The sequence below is a fragment of the Pituophis catenifer genome, unplaced genomic scaffold (genome assembly GCF_029215685.1).
Source record: "Pituophis catenifer annectens isolate HBS135680 unplaced genomic scaffold, rPitCat1.0.hap2 SCAF_2, whole genome shotgun sequence".
Classification (NCBI taxonomy): Eukaryota; Metazoa; Chordata; class Lepidosauria; order Squamata; family Colubridae; genus Pituophis; species Pituophis catenifer.
Genome location: NW_027256882.1, coordinates 274,746,597 through 274,762,893, shown reverse-complemented (window position 1 = coordinate 274,762,893; position 16,297 = coordinate 274,746,597). Strand labels below are relative to the sequence as shown.

Genomic DNA, 16,297 nt, shown 5'->3' with positions numbered 1-16,297 from the left:
CTTCTATAAGTTGTCAAAAACCTCACTTTTAAACTTGGTGGTTAACTGCTTGTAATATATTTGTGTGTAAAAATGGAGGACATTTATTTGTGTATTTGATGCACACTATCTTGGTGATACTGCAATTGTTTTCAATTATTTCAATTATTTTTTAATTATTATTATTGTTACCTGCTCAGAATCACAGTAGCAGGATGGACGGAGATAAGTTGTTAAAATAAACTATCATTTACCTACCTTCTACAATTTTCTTGGAGAAAGTGACGCCTAAAGGAAGGCAGCCCTCCCCTCCAAAAAGGACTTTATGTGGTTAATGTAGTTTCATAGTCAATAACAACCAAAGCAATTCTACATGCTGGTTATTACCCATAAAGCCCTTCATGTTACAAATCCGCATGATTGTGGGATCATGTATCTCCCAATTATTTCTCCTCATCTTATTGGATCTGACAGGGGGGATATGATTCTGGGTCTCTTTATAACGCAAATGTCAACTCTGAAGTGAATCTGGCTGAAGCCATCTTTTGCTGCCTCATAGTTGCCACAAACTCTGAGGGGGAAGGGAGTGGCAGAAGTAGATAGACTGGCTAACAGTCAAAACAAAACATTTTCTTGTGGGAACCAAGGTCATCTCAACAGGGGGCAGTTGAAGCAGGAGAGGAGTGACCAAGCAGCCTGCCAGCTACTTTCATTGGATAATGTGACTGGTGACATCTGGGTGGGGGAATATTTGCTCTTTTAATTGGGGGGAAACTGTGGGAACTTTTAGAGTTGGTTTTCACTGGCTGTGCTGATATGATGTATCTAATAAACATGTTCTTTGCGGAATCTACCTGCCTCAGAGTTCTGCTTTTGGCGGATGTGTTACTCAGAATGCTGACAGCAGCAGCATCTAATAGGAGTCAAGAGACATTTGTCTGTGGGCACATGCCTTGTGGAACGTTTCCCCAGAGGTCTACAAAGTTAAAAGAATTGGTAGATTGACTACTTCTGCAATCTAAATATTCTCTTTCTAGAATTGCTCTTTCCTATTTTCCTTGGAGTTACGTTTCCAAGCAACTACTAATGCTGATGGAGGCAATTTCAAGTGGAGACTATTGACAAGCCCCACTAAGACTCATATTTTCTAGGAAACCTTCAGACTACCATCTTGTAGAATATCTATGGAGATTCTCAGTCATCCAGGTCATGATTATCCCAAAAGTGCTTTTTTTCCCACCCCCCAAATGGCAACTGCACTTTTTTTTTATTTTTCTTGAAGATGTTTCACTTCTCTTCCAAGGAACTTTAGTTCTGAAGAAGTTCTAAATTGAATTTCTTGGATGAGGAGTGAAACGTTTTAAAGAAAAATTTTAAAAAGTCCAGTTGGTGTTTGAACACAGCAATTTTGGACCTCTTCTAGTATGTTGTTAAGTTGCAAAGTCGTGTCTAATGCCATCGCAACCACATGGACAAAGTTCCTCCAGGCCTTCCTGTCCTCTATCATCCTCTGGAGTCCATTTAAGCTCATGCCTACTGCTTCAGTGACTGCACCCAGCCACCTCGTTCTCTATCATCCCCTTCTTCTTTTGCCCTCAGTCTTTCCCAGCATTAATCTTCTAGTTAGTATAACCAACTGCAACTAATCAATACATTATGTTCCATCAAGTTGTTGTCAGTTCCTACCAATCATATTGATAGATTTCCTCCATCTAGATCAGTCCCTAAGCTGGTTGCTCAACTCGTCCAATGGCGCACCCTATTTATATGGCATTTTACAAAAAAACAATATAACAACCTACCTGAAGGAAATGAACCTTTAAAAGACTGCAGACTTTAAAGGTTTGGGGTTCAGGATTTGAAATGAATCCCATGGCTCCAATTAAGGCAGCTAATTGGGCAGCGTTACAATGAAGTCAACATTGTAGCTTTTCTCCAACAGGCAACTCCACTTTGGTGCAATAGTGAGTTCAAGGGACAGAAAGCAGCAGGAGAGGAAAAAATTGGCATTGGGAACCAATGAATTTACTTATTCAGCTGCCTAATCCAAAGTCTATTTATTAGGGTCCATGACCATAGATACCGTTTCGTCAGAGGATGTAACAGCTCGGGGAGGGGGGTGGTAAACATGTTTATGGGGCTTCCAGGAAAAAGGTGGAAGACAACAACAGAACCCCTCCCATGATGTCGGCAGACGTTGGGAGGGTTCACACACACACACACACGAGTGGGGCGGGGACAACCTGGAAACTACAAGTGATTCATTTCACCTACTGGTATGTTTTTAGGAAGTTGGGAGATCGGTTAGCAAAGTGTTGCCCCACTGCGGACCTTCCCGCAAGAATCTCCCTTTCGCAAGTTAGTTTCCTTTGTTCCCTGATTAGCGGTAGAGAACCCAGAAGTGCCAGACCTGAAGTCGGAATTCTCTGCGATTTGCCGTTCGTCCCACGCGTGTTCCTCGTGTAAGGTAAGGACGGAGCCCCGCGGGGCAGCGACGCTCTCCTTCCCCCTCCCCTCTCCTGGAGAGCATCTTTTATGCCCCCCCTGCCCCGCCGACTGAGGCCGTGAGGACCTGAGATCCTCGCCTGAATCCGCCTCCTTTCCTCCCGTGACTTTTCCTTTTGACAGGTGAGCCGCTTTCGCTTCTCAGGCGGGACTCGCGGATCTTTTAGGTGCCAGGTCGAAATGCAAAGGTTCCGTTCCTGGCTGCGGAGAGAACCTGCTGAGGAGAGCTAGCAGCTTCCTTCATCTGATCTGAGATCTATCTATCTATCTATCTATCTATCTATCTATCTATCTATCTATCTATCTATCTATCTATCCCTCCCTCCCTCCCTCCCTTCCCTCTCTCTCTCTCTCTCTCTCTCTCTCTCTCTCTCTCTCTCTCTCTCTATATATATATATATATATATATATATATATATATATATATATATATATATATATATATATATATATAATCTATCTATCTATCTAGTCTCTCTCTCTCATCTCTCTCTCTTATCTCTCTCTCTCTCTCTCTCTCTCTCTCTTTCTCTCATCTCTCTCTCTCTCTCTCGTCAAGCATGTGATAACATATATAAGTATAAACATGATTATGAGTACAGGAAATGGATACGAGTAAAAGGGGACATTAGGACAGGGACGGTAGGGACGCTGGTGCCCCTAACAGACATCTTAGGAATGGGGTGAGGTCGACAGTCTAAGGTTAAAGTTTTGGGGGTTTGGGGAAGAAACCACAGAGTCAGGTAGTGCATTCCAGCCATTTGCCACTCTGTTGCTTAAGTTTTCTGCAATCGAGTTTGGAGTGGTTTACCTTGAGTTTGTATCTATTGTGTACTGTTGTTGTTCTTGTTTGTATTATTGTTCAGATTGCTGAACGAAACTGTGGTTTTTTTAACTTTAAGCACAGGTTCCACCTGTACGCCAAGGCTCTATAAAAGAGAGCCTTGGTGGCGCAGCAGACTAAAGTGCTGTTAACTAGCACCAGCTGCCTGCAATTACTGCAAATTCAAATCTCACCAGGCTCAAGGTTGACTCAGCCTTCCATCCTTCCGAGGTAGGTAAAATGAGGACCCGGATTGTGGGGGCAATAAGCTGACTTTGTATAAAAAAGAACACTGCTTAGGGGTGGGCTAAAGCCCTACTAAGCAGGTATATACAAAAGGCTATTGTTAACGCATTGTAAGCCACCCTGAGTCTCTGGAGAAGGGTGGCAAATAAATTGAACCAATAAATAAATAAATAAATAAATAAATAAATAAATAAATAAATAAATAAATAATACCCAGCTCTTTTCTGAAGTTTGGTTTAGCCTTGTTGAAATTGGAAGGGGAATTGTTTCCTGCCTTGTTCCAAGGCAGGCAAGGACAGAGTTTTTCCAAACTCAGTAACTCAGTAACTCAACCTCGCCAACTTATCTAAAGTTGGCGAGGTTGAAAAACTTAGGCCTAAGGGAGCCTGCCCACCCATCCCCTCAAAAAATATTGCTTTGGAGCTGCAATTTTGTAAAACCGCTTCCTCCAATTTGGTGCTTTGCATACCTGTTACTGCTCCTCGCCTTCATCTTCCTCCAGCAACACAGGGATTGTTGCTCAGCTCTTCCTGGAATTGTTGTCCAGCCCTTCCTGGTATCCCAGGAGGGGAAGCGCTCCAAAGTTAGGCTCTGGCAGAAGATTGCTGAAAAATTAAACGGTACAGCTGATGAAAAAAAGACCTCTGTTCTGTTTTTGCTTGTATCTTTCAGGGGTAACAGATGGACCGTTGGATATTCCCCACGATACTTCTCTGCATACCGTTATGTCTTGGTCTGCTTCAGAATCAAGGTATAGACAGCAGTGTTTTGAATGGAACGATTAAATTCCTGAATTGTAAAAGAACTGAGTTTAAAGGAGAGGCTCAATTTAAGTGGCTTTGTAGCAAATGACAAAGCATCCCCAGTGCAAGACAATTTAGGGTGGTTCCCCACTTAAAGAAGTCCTAATTGATCCTATAATTAACTTAGAGATTGATGACCTATGCATTATGTTGGCTGGGTAAAGTTTACAAGATTAAACTAGGGATGGGAGAAGAGAATCACTGTCCCCTCCCAAATCTCGGGTGGGTTAGGAGCATAGCTGTCTTCCAGAGAGTAAATGAGGATTAAGATGAAGATGATGTGCTGTGATAAACAATTAAAGATGATTATGTTGGGATTACTAGTAAAATTAGGATGATTATGTTGAGATAAACAGTAATGAAGATGATTTGCTATGAGTGATAGTTAAGATATTGTTTATGATAATAGTAATGATTTATATTTTTAAGATACATTCATCTAAACAAAAAGAAAAGATAATGAAATGATATTGAGTTAGGATTTAAAGATTTAAGTAACGGGTTTTTGGATAATGGTATTATAAAATAGATAGAATTTAGGGAAACAATTGTGTAAAACATTAATTTGTGTTATTTGGAAATTAAGATCTGAGGTGAAATAATAGAAAGGTAATTGTTTTGAGCAAGTTATTGTGAGCTGGTCTTTTTTTCTCTTTTTTAAAAATTATTTTTATAAGATGATAATTAGTGGAAATGAGTTGTTGTTAAAGATGAATTAGTGATTGTACCAATTTATGACCGGATCAATGCTTCGTTCCAAAAAGATGTATTTTATGTTTATGTTTTTAAAAAATTAAAAAAAAACTTTTTACAAAAAAAAATATGGCACAGACGGGAAATGAGCAAGCTGAGATTCTATTACAGCTAGGTGAAGTAAAACAGTCTTGGGGTGTGTGTGTCCTTTTTCTTATTTTTCAGAATAGATTATAGTCACCAGATAGACACTCTACAGATTAAGAGCAGTAAACTATTGATCAGGCAACAGATGAAGACTAGCAACTATTGATTGGGTGTCATAAGCAAAGGAAAAGTACTACCTCTACAAAGTTCCATGACAAAGTGAAAAAGTGGATTTGGGGGAAATTTATGGATTATTATTTTTCTCTTCTCTTCTCTTCTCTTCTCTTCTCTTCTCTTCTCTTCTCTTCTCTTCTCTTCTCTTCTCTTCTCTTCTCTTCTCTTCTCTTCTCTTCTCTTCTCTTCTCTCCTCTCCTCTCCTCTCCTCTCCTCTCCTCTCCTCTCCTCTCCTCCTTTTACAATATTCTTCCCCGCCCCCAGGAAACCAGGTGTTTGAACCAACAAACCTCAAGATTTACTCAAATGATTCTCTTCAGCAACTGCTACTGGAATGGGATGTTAGTGATGACTCTGAAGCATACAATTCCCAAATCGACATTATTTTTAACATCCAAGTTCGTTTAAGAGAAGAAAATGAAAAAATTATTTTAAATGTAAGTATGATTCTAAAAACAGGGCTCAGGAATTTTTATAATCTTCTCCTTGAATCCAAATCTTGGGTAGAAATAAATTTTAAAACTCCAGCTAACTCCAAACTAGATGCATAGATGTCAAAAGTGGGGATTATTTATCTGCTTCATAAAATAAGATAAGATAAGATGAGATGAGATGAGATGAGATGAGATGAGATGAGATGAGATGATGAGATGAGATGAGATGAGATGAGATGAGATGAGATGAGATGAGATGAGATGAGATAAGATAAGATAAGATAAGATAAGATAAGATAAGATAAGATAAGATGATAAGATAGGATCACTTCCTTCCTTCCTTTTTTTTTTAGTAAACAGAAAATTCTAGAAGTTCAAACAAGGTAAAATAAAAATGCGCTGTTCGGCCTATATCATGAGACAGCGTTTTTATGTTTTCCTGTTCCTGTATTGCTGTGTTTCCTAATGCATAAATAGCACTACGCGTAGTCCTCATTTCATCTCGTTTAGCAACCTTTTGCAGCTCTAATGCATAATGTGTGATTGGAAAAGTAGGAGTAAATTCATTTATTTTGAGAGTACTGGAATCTTAAAGGTTAGGAAAAGATCATGCAAAATATTGCATGCAATATTGCATGCAAAATAGATCCATCATTGTTACACTGATGTGGCAAGAATGAGATAGCATCAAGAGTATGTGAATTATGTTAGCTTGCAAGATGGTCATTTTACAACTTCATGACATACAACTGTAATGAGGAGGCTCCAAGGACTATTTGTACTTAACTTTATAGGAGAAAAAGCAGAGTGCTCTGTTACAGTTGAGTGATATAGTCTTCTAATAGTTTCAAGAGAAATATCTTGGGAGTTGGGAAGAAATTGCATCTGATTGTAAAGCAGCGAAGATGATTAAGGATTGGATAGATTGGTTAAGTACAAATATCCTTTGTTCTGTCAACAAAGCTGCATGTGAGGCTTTGTTGCAACAGCCAAAACCTGGTTTTAGATGTCAGTTATATTTCAAGCAATAACACTGTTGTCATAGGAGTCCAAGGCATTTCTCTGCTACTTACTTTGTAGTCAATATTTAATAAAAATGGCTCAGAATTTTCCTATCTTCTATCAGTCATCTCTTTGTCTGTCTGTCTGTCTGTCTGTCTGTCTGTCTGTCTGTCTGTCTGTCTCTCCCTCTCTCTCTCTCTCTCTCTCTCTCTGTCTCTCTGTCTCTCTCTCGGTCTCTCTCTCTGTCTCTCTCCTCTCTCTGTCTCTGTCTCTCTATCTCTCTGTCTCTCTCTGTCTCTCTCTGTGTGTGTTTCTCTCAGTCTCTCTCTCTGTCTGTCTCTGTCTGTCTCTCTGTCTCTCTGTCTCTCTTCTCCCCACCCACCCAATATTTATCTGCCATTCTAGCCAATATCAGTGGGCATTCCAGTGCATAAAATGTGACATCAGGAATCCAAGGTTACAGTCATATCATTATTTATTAAATTTATTTCCCACTCATCTCGCATTGAAATGACTCTGGACAGATTACAGCATTAATGCATTAAAATCCTAATTAGATAAATATTTCTAAAAATGGAAATCATAATCAAAATAAAATTATGGATTAAAAGAAGGGGAGGGAGGGAAACAGGATGTGGGGTGGAGGTAGGACTGCCTCTTAATTCATCAGTGTGAAGTTCCCCTATTGGGGCTCAAAGTCATTTGGTAGAGGCAGGTCTTCAGAGTTCTTGTGGAAGGTCAGAAGAACTGAAGGTGGGAGCCAATCTCACCTCAGGAGGTAAGATGATCCAAAGGGCAGGAACCATGTCAGAAAAGGCCCTTCTCTTGGACCCCACAAGCTGGAATTTCCTGACTGATGGGACCTGCAGCATGCCTTTTCTGATGGCGCGGGGGAGGTGGGCCAATCCCAGTGGGGCAAGTAACATGGACCCATGCAATGCAGTGCTTTAAAGATCATAGCCAACACTTTAAATTGCACCTGGAAGCAGGCCAGCAGCCATTGCAGCTCACACAGCAGTGGTGTAATATGAGCCCAAGTATTGCCCGTGCTGCCACAGTTTGCACCAGTTGAAGCTTCTGAATGCTCTTCAAGGGTAGCCCATGTAGAGCTCATTGGAATAGTCCAGACATGAGATGACCAGGGCTTGAATGACTGAGCCCAAGGAGTCCTAATTCAACAATGGTTGCAATTAGCGTACCACCCGAAGTTGTCTAAAGAGTTCACCAAGCCACCATTGCCACCTGCTCTTCAAGCAAGAGTCACAAGTCCAACAGAACCCTCAAGTTGTGAACTAGGTCTGTCTGGGGTAGAGCAAACCATCCAAAACTAAGTTGGTTGAAGTCCCGGATCTTGAAGCGGTCATACTGAGACCGACCTGTGAGTCCTCTCACAGGTAGAGGTTAAGCTGATTCTGTTTGGAGAAGGTAACTTGACAAGTAACCAGACCTAGCTTTCTGACAGAAAGAGTGAAATCAAAAGACCCAAGGAAGACAAAGGCCTCCTTGGTTTGGGTTCCTTTTTTAATTAGCTTTTCTTATGTTGCATTTTTAGGTGAATTATACAACAGTTCTCAATAAATCAAGACAACTTCACCAATGGGGTTTTATCTCTGAGGTACCCTTGCAGTGTGCAACGCATGAAGCCAGAATAAGGAGCAAAGTGGTGTCTTCTGAAATTTGGAGTAACTGGAGTTACTGGGTAGCAGCAGAAGGTAAAGTCCAATTACCAGTGAAAAGCATGATGGGCTGCATTGTGCAGTTTCTCCAAACTTTCCATTGCTCGGCCACATGGCAGAATTCCACAAGCGTCTGTCTTTTCCTGAAATGCTTGGCTTTCCTTTCCTCTCTAGCCCTAGCCTTCCTTCCCAAGGCATTAGCATAGACTGCTAAACCTGGGGGGTGGGGGGAGACAGTAAGGAAGCTAACAAGGAAAGGAAAGCCAAGAAGATTTTGTCTCCTTGCAAGTGCTAGCCTTCCCTCCCCCTTACCCAATGTCAACTTGCAAAGCATTTCTAGTCTGCTCTCAAGTTGTCATGGGCAGAAAGTGGGGAGATCTGTCGGAGCAGTTCAGCAGCCACGTTCACAAGCACATTCCACCCATACCTTCTTCCAAGGTTCGATCTCAGATTACCAAAGCCAGTTTGTGAGGTGTGTTTTCTATAGCCCTCAAAAGTGCCTCGTTGGAGAATGTGATTTATGACACAGCCTGAGAGGAGGGGGTGAAACAGGGTCATAGTTGAGCCGTAAATTACATGCAGCAGAGTTGACTACACTTGGGTAGATGCCAACATGTTGTTCCTAATAAATAGTTGGATTTATTTTGAAACTTGGCTTGAGGCTCATGAGTTAATTAGGGAATTTGCCCTAACACCCAGCTTTAATAGTGTATGCTAATGCCTTGGGAACAAAGCTAGTAACTAAGGAGGGAACGAAAACCAAGATGATTTAATCTCCTTGCAAGCAATAGACTTCTCTTCTTCCACATATTTAACAACATATGCTAATGTCTTGGGATTAGGCATTAGGCTAATGTGGAAAGGCAAATCAAGAGCTTCGCCAGAATCTCAAAAAATGACAATTCGTGGAATCCTGTCACGTGATCCAGAAACTTGTCCTCCTTCCAAATCCCAACCTCTTGAGCTCTGGAGATCTTGGGAAAGTATTTGAGTGATAGGGTAGTGTGGGGAGGAGGCCCAAAGTGGCTTAGCGAATCCCAAGGGGCAGAAAGTGGAGCATGGAGTATCCTGGGGTGGGGGAAGCTTTAGGAGGCTGAGACAAGGGGGCTTCTGCCTACTTTAGGTCTTCCAGTTTCTCCCCATCCCTGATGCACCCCATGCTGCACTTAATGACCCATGCATTCATTTAACGAACACATTGGGGTGACTGAGCAGGGATAGGGACTTGTTAAGAGAGGTGGTTCACTTAACATCTTCCTGACTTTCAATTGTAATGGGCAGGCTCCATTATGGTCAACTATTAGATTTTGTAGCCTAGTTGTGATGTCTGAGGTCTATACAAAAATCCCATTCCTCTGTTAGTATTAGGGATCAAAACTGTACATGAGGACTACTCATAGTACGAATGTTCAGTAACATCTAACCATTGCTCAAATGGAAGGTGTTTTTTTTTTTCATTTTTCTGATGTGAAGGCCTCTCTGTCCAATAAAATGCTTAAATGAAGAAAATTAAATCTTTTTTCTCTGTTCTTTTCTGCAGGCCCAGATGCTCTCAGTGATGCAACAATTCACTTCTTCCCTAAACACAAAGTATTTGAGCGTGGTTCCAAAATCACATTTTGCTGCATTGCAAGGAAAAATCAATCTGTATCTGTTTTTATAATTCACAATAACCTAAAATTTCCGGAGGGAGATCGGCAACGAGCATTGTTAACTCTAACACCTGAATCTTCATTCCCTAGTCGCATTCAGTTCGGTTGCTTTTTTTCCGACAGTGGTAATTTGCTAATAGCAACTTATCTCTACCTCACCAGTAAGCAGAAAATTTTGAATCTTATTGCTTGTCACAATGAGCACTCTGGGTTGTATCAAATGGCCTGGACTTCAGTTAACAGTAATTCCAGCCAACATGGAAGATTAATTCAGAGATTATGGGAGTTACGATCTAGTAACATTAGGAGGATCCCACATTGCTCTCCTCTGCTGGAGAGAACAGAATTATTTTAACTAGAACCACTTTGAATTTTAATCTTAAAATCTGTCTTTGTGTTTATGCTGAATTTTCTCCAATACTGAAAGAATTCATGCCCTAAAATGTTGGTTGACCAAAGACCACGGATAGCTCTAGAATACACAAAAGTGGTTTTTTGTTTTTCACTTGCCAAAAGGGAGTGGATCAGTAATTTCCTGGGGCTGCTTTTGGTAGTTGTTTCCAACTGTTTGATAATCATGAGATTATCTGCTGCCAATAGCAGATTGGAAGAAAGTTGACAGTCCATAAAAGCATTGTGATTTGCAAGTGCATGTGAATGGCAGAAGAAATCAATATTCATTTATGGGTGGGTCTGGTCACTTTCCTTTAAAATGAGGAAGCACGATGCATGTTGCTGTGAATTCCTGATGAAAAGGCCAAATATAAATTTAATAAAAATAAAGGAAATATTGGGTGAGCCAACATCCCTTTTAGAATAAAGCAGGGACAGCCAAACTCCAGAGCTCCATAATTTTTATGGGAAGATGGTCATTGGAAACATCCTTGAATAAAAGTGACAGGATATCCAAAGATGGAGAGGGATTCAGTATCTGTTCCAGTGGTGGGTTCCAACCGGTGTTACCACCGGTTCTCTTCGCGCAGGCGCTTTGCACGCGATCGTCACGCGCATGCACGCTTCACTTGCACATGCACCAAACTTGCGCTCCATGCGAGCACATTAGGTTTCTGCCCAGCTGAAGTGTGGCAATCCACTCTGCCATGCCTATCAGCTGGACTAAAAATCGAGAAATAAAAGTAGGAATAATGAGGGCCCAGCTCTCAGTCAAAGAGAACCGGTTCGGTGACGTCATATCATCACCACTACCGGCTCGTCCGAACAGGGCTGAACCGGGAGCAACCCACCACTGATCTGTTCCCAATGCTTGTATGGATAACCTTTCTGCTGTTGGTGGGGGAATCAAGATGATCAACTTGACATTTTTGGAAAGTAACTGTACAGATGAAATATATGAAGATAATGTTTTAATGCAAACTTGTTTCAATAGGGCAACCCGTTAAGCCCCAAAATCTGAGCTGTGAAACTGAAGACATGATTGATATCAAATGTACTTGGGATCCTGGATATGTAGAGAAAACTGAGTACTTGGAGAAAGTCTGTCCAATGGAGTTTATTTTGTCTGATGTGTAAGTATTCACAAATCATTCTTCCAAAGTCAATCCAAAACATAATATGAAGGAGTTTAGAGTAGTTGTATCAGGATTTATCTTTGAAAGGAATATTTAGGAAGACTTTGATGCCAGGAGACAAAATCTGTCTTGGATAAAAGAGACGGGTGTCTATCAGAAAGTTAAAGCAAGTCAGCAATTTGCATATTTAACTTAAATGGAGGAAACTTTCACATTTTGCTTAAGGTTATTGTATTCCTATAGTAAAACATATTGAAATTTAAAGTGGCTTAGAGATAAACCCTGGTTCAGAATAAATTTTGAACTTGTACACACAAATAATACATCTTTAATGTATTATTTTTGACTGCAAATAAGATAAAATATTGTGCTTTCTTCCTCCCATCTTACTACTTGAAAGCTCTTCTGGAAGAATATATTGCAGTACAAAATTCAAAAATACCTGTTCATTCAAGATGGGCAACCAGTTCCTGTACAATGTAAACTTAACCTCCAGAAATTGCCTTGGACAGAAACATGAGCAGTTTCGTTTTGATGTAAACAACAGAGGTAAGGGTTGATTTTCTTTATTTTTATATTTCGTCCTACTGACACAATCTAAAAGTATGAAATACTTTTGCATCAGTCGTGGGTTCCACTTACCTTCGCTACTGGTTCAGAATAGGGAGCGTGTGTGTGTGCATGTTCTGGCTTTGCTCGGGTGCAGCGCTTCTGCGCATGCACAGAACCTTCTGCCCATGCGCAGAGCGTCTATGATGACGTAAAGGCGGGTGGGCAGAGCCTCCCACCACTGCCACTACCGGTTCGCCCAAACTGAGGTGAACCGGTAGAAACCCACCACTGTTTTGCATATTGAAAGTGGATTAAAATGTCAACTAAAACTTAATCTATGGATTGGTTCTGGCTAACAGAATTGGCTGTCCCACAAACAAAGGTCTGGAGAAGTTGAAATTGCAGGAATCCGCTTTTTCTTCCCCTGTTCTGTGTCCTCTCTGATAAATAAAAATTGTTCATCTCTCTGTTGTTGAGAAAAGCAGAAGAAAGAAGAAAGAAACATGACATTTAGCCCATTCTTGCTTAGCCTGATGACCTACATGTTAAGTCCGTTGCATGTGTAACACATCTGGAGAACACCACGTTGGGGAAGAACCGGTGATTTCCGCAAAAGGGGGTGTGGATCAAAACAGACATAATGTCATGATATTTACCTCCCTTTTTTTTACACACAACCAGTGGTGGGTTGCTCCCAGTTCGCACCGGTTCGCAAGAACCAGTAGTAAAAATTTGTAGTAGTTCCAACAACCAGTAATAACATTGGCTGGCCATGCCCCCAAACCGGTCCCCAGCCCGGTCACCGCTCGCTTACCCCGCCCACCTCATTAGAGGCTTTTTTTTTTTTTACTTTTAAAAGCATTTTTTCTACAACCTCTTCGGCCGAAAAAATGCTTTTAAAAGTAAAATAAAGCCTCTGATGATCCCGTGGCTCAGCTAGGATCATCAGAGGCTTTTCAAAGCATTGTTTTCTGCAACCTCTTAAGGTTGTAGAAAAAATGCTTTTAAAAGTAAAAAAAAAAAAAAAGTTGGCCATGCCCACCCAGTCACATTACCCCCCCACACCAAGCTACACCCACAAAATAAGCCACGCCCACAGAACCGGTAGTAAGAAATTTTAGAACCCACCCCTGCACACAACATGTACAAAAAGGGGTGAAGTTTGTGAATTGGACAATGCAGTTTAACTCAGATTTCCATCCCCACTTCCAACTGGGTGAACGGCAGGCAACCTGTCACTACATATAAATTCAAAGTATGCTGCGCTGCAGGTAGCAGTCCCTTCTGGAAATGGAGTAGCTGGATGGAGAATATATTTGTCAAGACTCATGAAGCTGGTGAGCATTCTGTTGTGGAAGAAAAATTTAACAGACCTGGAGCCTAGAGTTTTGTTGTCTCCCTTATCTGGTATCGAAGAACTCTCTAACAGTTAGAGAGTTGCCTAATTTGACAAAGGATTTTTATGTCTGCTCTTTCTTAATTTGTTACTGTTGATGTTTTTGCTGCTGTACCATCATTACTTCTTCTCCTGAAACACATACACTTCAGCATTAATGGGATAATCACTAGCAGGTGAAGTAAATGGAAAAAACTATTTTTCTTTTGAAAACAAAAGCAGGTGCACTAAAAACCTAAAATAACTTAAAAGAAACCCAAAATAACAGTGTAATGTTATCTGTTCATTTCAAAATGTGGAGTTCAAGGTTTTAAACGTTTAATCTCAGTTTAGTGCCTACCCCAGAAACTGCTTTTGTTGGTGCAAGTATATTCCCATATTATCTATCTGGAAAGGAATTAGGCCCTATTACTGCAACCTGGACTTTTGAATTGCCTGACTAATATTACTAATTTTTCAGTGCTTTAGTTTTAGGCTGTTAACCATCTCATACATGCTGTAGTAGAAATGTGCACTATTATATTGAAAATAAAATAAAATATAAGGATCCAAGCACACCCCAATCTCTCAAGCTGCCAAACTTTAAAGAAGTTCAATATTTATAACCACAATAAATAAATACAATAAATCAGGATTTACTATCATCTATTGTAGTCACTGACATAAAATTGTCATTGTCACTATATTCTGCTTTAACAGCGTAAGAAGCAGAACATCTATTAAGGTGATTTTAAAAAGAAATGTAATGTTGTCGATAACGAAAAGTCAATGTCAGTCAGCCAATTCTCTTGAAGATGAAAACACACCAGCATCATTTGTTGTTGTTAGTTGCAAAGTCGTGTCCGACCCATCGCGACCCCATGGACAATGTTCCTCCAGGCCCTCCTGTCCTCTACCATCCTCTAGAGTCCATTTAAGCTAACGCCAACTGCTTCAGTGACTCCATCCAGCCACCTCCTTCTCTGCCGTCCCCTTCTTCTTTTGCCCTCAATCTTTCCCAGCATTAGGCTCTTCTTCTCCAGTGAGTCCTTCCTTCTCATTAGGTGGCCAAAGTATTTCAGATTCATCTTCAGGATCTGGCCTTCTAAAGAGCAATCAGAGTTGATCTCCTCTAGGACTGACTGGTTTGATCGCCTTGCAGTCCAAGGGACTTGCAGGAGTCTTTTCCAGCACCATAGTTCAAAGGCCTCAATTCTTTGGTGCTCAGCCTTTCTTAGGGTCCAACTTTCACAGCCATACATTGCAACTGGGAAAACCATGGTCTTCACTATATGCACTTTTGTTGGCAGGGTGATGTCTCTGCTTTTTAGTATGCTGTCTAGATTTGCCATAGCTTTCCTCCCCAGGAGCAAGCGTCTTTTAATTTCTTGGCTGCAGCCCGCATCTGTGGTGATCTTGGAGCCCAGGAAAATAAAATCTGTCACTACCTCCATTTCTTCCCAGTCTATTTGCCAGGAATTGAGAGGGTCAGATGCCATGATCTTAGTTTTCTTTTTTTTTTTATTAAAAATTTATAAATTTTATTAAAACACAAATTAGACATTTATACAACATACAACATATAAATAAATAGCTTATCCTTTTTAAGCATTGTTTCATAGTGGTTTTCCATCTGATACTTTATATTTCTTCCCCTTTTTCTTAGTCTAGAATTTTTTTCCTCCTCCTCCTATTCTTCTTTTCTTTTTTCCCCCTCCTTGTCTTTCCCCCTATAGAGATCTATATATTTTGATTGTATCTTTACTTTTTTACATTTCTATATTCATATTTATATACCTATAAAATTATTTGTATATATATTTACATTTTTATTCTTTTCTTCTTGTATTTATGTTTCTTTATTGATGGTGTTAAGCCAATTATACCATTTGTTCCATATTCTGTAGTAGTCTGTCTCTTCTTTTTCTTTGATTTCTTTTGTTAATCTGTCCATTTCAGCACATTCTAAGATTTTATCTATTAGTTCTTCTTCGGTTGGGATTTTTTCCTGTTTCCAGTTTTTTGCATATGTTATTCGTGCTGCAGTTAACATATGTATCATCAAATATTTTATTTCTTTGGGGTATGATTTTGTAAAGATTCCTAACAGGAATGTTTCTGGTTTCTTTTCTATTTGCAGTTTTGTTATTTGTTCCATAACAACGAACAGATCTTAGTTTTCTTAATGTTGAGTTTCAACTTTTGCACTCTTTAGTTCCTCTTCACTTTCCGCCATTAGAGTGGTATCATCTGTATATCTGAGGTTGTTGATATTTCTCCCGGCAATCTTAATTCCAGCTTTTGATTCATCTAGCCCCATCTTTCTCATGATGTGCTCTGCATATAAGTTAAATAGGCAGGGTGACAGTATACTGCTTTGCCAGACTCCTTTCCCAATTTTGAACCAATCAGTGGTTCCGTGTTCAGTTCTCACTGTTGCTTCTTGATCCGCATATAGGTTTCTCAAGAGACAAATAAGATGGTCTGGTACTCCCATCTCTTTAAGAACTTGCCACAATTTGTTGTGATCCACACAATCAAAGGCTTTAGCATAGTCAACGAAGCAGAAGTAGATGTTTTTCTGGAACTCCCTAGCTTTCTCCATGATCCAGCATATGTTGGCAATTTGATCTCTAGTTCCTCTGCCTCTTTGAAATCCTCCCTGAACTACTTCTGGTCGTTCTCGATCCACATACTGCTGGAGCCT

At 40.3% G+C, this 16,297-nt stretch overlaps 1 long non-coding RNA gene across 1 annotated transcript; it reads left to right on the top strand.

The window, feature by feature from the left end:
* The first annotated feature begins 2,352 nt into the window (after positions 1-2,352).
* LOC139311489 (uncharacterized) lies at positions 2,353-5,681 on the top strand. The gene is made up of 3 exons (XR_011599946.1): positions 2,353-2,446; positions 4,226-4,304; positions 5,635-5,681. It is a non-coding gene; the product is annotated as an uncharacterized lncRNA (long non-coding RNA).
* Positions 5,682-16,297: the final 10,616 nt, after the last annotated feature.